A 4,484-nucleotide genomic window follows, 5' to 3' on the forward strand; every position below is an offset into this window, starting at 1 on the left:
GCACCCAAAAGGTCGAAATCGAAGTAAGCACCGTAAGTCGAAAACGAAGCCGAATCCCAACTCGAAAACGAAGCTCTTAACACTCGAAAACGAAGCACCCAATTTGCAATTAGAAGATCGCTTTGACCATAGGAAAAAATCAAATTTGTTATTGTTGGTCAGAATAAAAATCAACTTTCTACTAAACAGGGTCGGCAAGAGGGGGTTATGGTATACCAGTATACCCGAAAAAAAATCGCCAAAATACCCAAAAATACCCAAAATTAATGGAAGCATTGCATACTGTAATTCTGAAATTCAAAGAAAGTGATTTACCGAATACCCGTATTTAAGCTGCAATATAACGTATACCCAAAAACTCTGGCCAACCCTGACTAAAGATCGTTTTTCTGCTGTTTCTTACTATATCCTTGAGTTTAGGAAGTTGGGTAGGCAGCAGAAAACCACTATGGTCTCTAAATCCTTAAACGGTCTTACATCCGAGTATTTAAGCAATGTATTTATCAATCGATCTGACGCTACTAATTATTCACTGAGGGACTCCGTGAACAAACTTGTTATTCCAATACCATTTTTTTGGAAGACAGTTTTAGGTATGGTGGTGCGGTGCGGTGCTTTGATCTGGTGTCTGAATTATTAGATGTTTGACTTCCTGTGTTTACGAAAATGGTAAATTTATCTTTGTCTATTGCACACTTCCCTTCCGAGTGGAAGGAAGCGAACTATTTCCTGTATTGCAGTCGGCTTATAGGAAATGACACATTTCTGAGACGGCGCTGCTTAAAATAGTTAACGATATCCTGCTTAATGACATCCCGTTTGACATGAATCGTCAGCACGTGTCTTTGCTCGTATGGCTTGATTTAAGTGCAGCATTTGATACGGCTGACCACGCCATACTCTTGCGGCGCCTAGAAACGTCGTTTGGTGTCACAGGAGATGTTCTCAAATGGTTCGCCTCTTACTTGTCTGGTCGCTCTCAACGTGTTGCGGTCAATGGAAAACTGTCAGACAGATCTCACCTATCATTCGGTGTTCCTCAAGGGTCATGTCTAGGACCGCTGCTCTTTTCTGTCTATGCTAGTAAGCTGTTTAAAGTTATTAAAACCTGAGGAGTACCCAACGAAACCGCTCCACAAAAAAGCCGCTCTGCAGGCTGTTTTCGAGCTGGCTGGCTGAAAAAAAAATTCAAGAGTGAGCTGGCTGGTCTTTGATACAAACCGCTTCTGGCTCACTGAGACATGAAAAACGTTTTTCCTGGCTGGCTATATAAAGCTCAGATTCTTTTCCTGGCTAAGACATTGTTCACTTTGTCCACTGGCGTAAAGTTCTTTTAGCTCAAGCATGTAATTAATTGGACAGAGGAACGATAGAAAATTTCCTTTTAGTTTCTGGCTTCTATCAATCAAGATTTCGTCACGCAATGATCTCCTTCAAAGAGGCGGGCGCTTCTCATTTTTGCCTCGCCGTGAGAGACCTCTGCTAGCAGGGAAGCAGGATGTTTCGTAGTATTTATTTTGATCAGATTGTGGAAAAGTCCTTATGGAATGATCGCAGAATTTTATTTTAATTCCGTCCTTGCAATTCAATTCAGTGTTTACCGAAAGGATTTTAGGCTACTGCCGTTTTGGACAACATCAAGGACACAAAACGAGAAAGGTAACGTGGGCTAAAATTTCACATGGAACTGTTAATGTTTAAATTTTGTATTTTTGTATATTGAATTACCAATCGTTGTGTCTCCTTAAACAAATCGCCATCGTTTCTTGAATAAGTACCGGTTTACCTTTCGGGGTTTTGTCAAAGTTCTGCCAGCGGCACTTTAAGATAAGAAAGTGAGACGTTGGGAATGGAGTTGATTAAAATTCTGCTACCACGCTCCATGGTTTTTCGTACAACTACCCAAACCCTAATGTGAATTAACAAAAACTTCGAAATTGAGAACAACCTCTCCAGAATATATTGCTCGTTCTTTAAGCCACGCGCAGATCTGGCAGATAGATATCCCGGGTAAAAAATCGATTCTTAATTCATCCATAAATGGCTGCGCACCGCGGTAGTAGTCCATCTCACTCTTTCTCCTTATTCTCATTCATCAATTAAGGACCATGATGGCAGTTTATTTAAGTACCTTGTCAGTGAACGGGTAAGTAGAATTGTTCCATTTTTTTTATTGTTACGATCATGGTATTTTATTGTACGCTGGGGATGGTTCAAAGTACAACGCAACTGTTTTTTTCCAGTGTCGCTGCAGCTTCAAATATGATTACTCCCTGTTTAATCAACTTTTGTGGCATAGTTAGTAGAGGTATAACTGAAAAGGACAATTTTCTCTAAATGCATGCATTTTTTTCACTTCGATTGAGCCGCTTATAACATCTCCAATATCGATTCAACACTAACCCGACTATCACTGAGATCTAAGATAACAAAAAAAATGCTCGAACTTCGCTTGCCTGGATATGTACATGTAACCGTGCATTTGCAAAGAAACAGAAGCGGAAATCATAGAGGAATAGTAAGCGTACAAAGAAATATTTAATGAGAAAATTTGTAACGTCAAGAACTTAATTAGTTTCGTTTAAATTTCTTTAAACAAGCCGAGTCTCTCTTTTTTCCCGTAAAAACACTGGTGCAAACGCAAACGCAACTGTTCCTCTTGTCTGAATTCTGCGTTCAAAAAATAATCGGGCTAAGTTGATGATTTCACAGGGTTTAACCATTTGGTTGTGGTACGAAATTCCCTCAAAAGCAATGGCCAGTTATGAGTTACAGCAGTTTTATTTTACTTTATGACAGATACATGTCAAGCTGTGCAAAACTGTATACTTTTTTATTGGTTAAGACCTGAATGGTAGTTTGGATATTTTAGAATCTCTCGTTTATTTTACAATGTCACTTAAATAGTAGCAATTTACATATGTTTTGTAAATTTTGTGATTGTAAATTTTCCCTGTTACTTTGTACGTTTCAAGCTTGGTACCTTGCGAACCAAGGAGACTGGCGTTTCCTTTTAAGATAAAGTGGGTGCTTTTGCCGCTTTTCCGCCCGGTCATGTCAAGCAGAATTGATACCATGAAACCATTTTTTAATGTTCGTAATTAATTATAATTCCGGAGGGAGGTAAGCCTTAGTTTCAACCGTAAACCTTTTCAGTTTGGCAAAAAAATTTACCACTTCAAACTGATAAAAGTTTGTCAACTAAAGATCCGCGCTTGTAGTTTGGACTGCAGGTCTGTTTATTTTCACACCCCCATATCGCGTACGCTTTTAGAGGCGGCCGCCAACCGGATGCCAATTTTGTTTTGAGCGATCACCCCAAGCTTTGATTCCAGTGAACGCTATGAACTTGGCAAACATACACCAGCATCGAGAAATTTTTGGAATCGATCTTTTCTTAGAGAAAATTCAGATTCACCGCAAACTGGAACAAGACGTGTCCGTTCCTTCCTTTTACCAAGAATGAAAAAGGGTGGCAAACAGAAGTGGAAAAACGAGAGCAAAATAAAACTTGACCGCCATTGAAGACCACGTGGTACTTCGTTTCGCGATGTTCGTCTGTTCAGTTTCTCTATTTCTGTCTCTGTTCAGTTTCTCTGTTGCCTATCTCAGGGGTTTTATAGCACAAAGCGTTATTAGAAATAGTAATTTTAAAAAACAGTATGAAAGATCGGTTCGAGTTCCGTGGATATGTAATTCCACTTGACATAGAAAACTTGACAAACGGAAGTTAACGTTCCATTCGAAACAGCACCGTTCAAAACCAAAGATAAACTTCATAGTCATAAAGTAAAATTACTCCAGGCAAATCACACGATAGTCCGCTTCGAGAAAAGAACACGCTGTCTTATTATTGTGCCCTTGTTGCCTTGGTTTCAGACTACCTGGATGTGACCTCTTATGAGCTTGCGTTGGTGTCTGTTACTCATGGTGCGATGACAGCACAATAACAATACATTTTCTTTCCAAGTAAATCACATGATCGTCCGCTTCGAGAAATGAACACGCTGTCTTATTATTGTGCCCTTGTTGCCTTGGTTTCAGACTACCTGGATGTGACCTCTTATGAGCTTGCGTTGGTGTCTGTTACTCATGGTGCGATGACAGCACAATAATAATGCATTTTCTTTCCAAGTAAATCACACGATCGTCCGCTTCGAGAAATGAACACGCTGTCTTATTATTGTGCCCTTGTTGCTTTGGTTTCAGACTACCTGGATGTGACCTCTTATGAGCTTGCGTTGGTGTCTGTTACTCATGGTGCGATGACAGCACAATAATAATGCATTTTCTTTCCAAGTAAATCACACGATCGTCCGCTTCGAGAAATGAACACGCTGTCTTATTATTGTGCCCTTGTTGCCTTGGTTTCAGACTACCTGGATGTGACCTCTTATGAGCTTGCGTTGGTGTCTGTTACTCATGGTGCGATGACAGCACAATAATAATGCATTTTCTTTCCAAGTAAATCACACGATCGTCCG

The sequence above is a fragment of the Montipora capricornis genome, chromosome 4 (genome assembly GCF_036669925.1).
Source record: "Montipora capricornis isolate CH-2021 chromosome 4, ASM3666992v2, whole genome shotgun sequence".
In the NCBI taxonomy this organism is placed as follows: Eukaryota; Metazoa; Cnidaria; class Anthozoa; order Scleractinia; family Acroporidae; genus Montipora; species Montipora capricornis.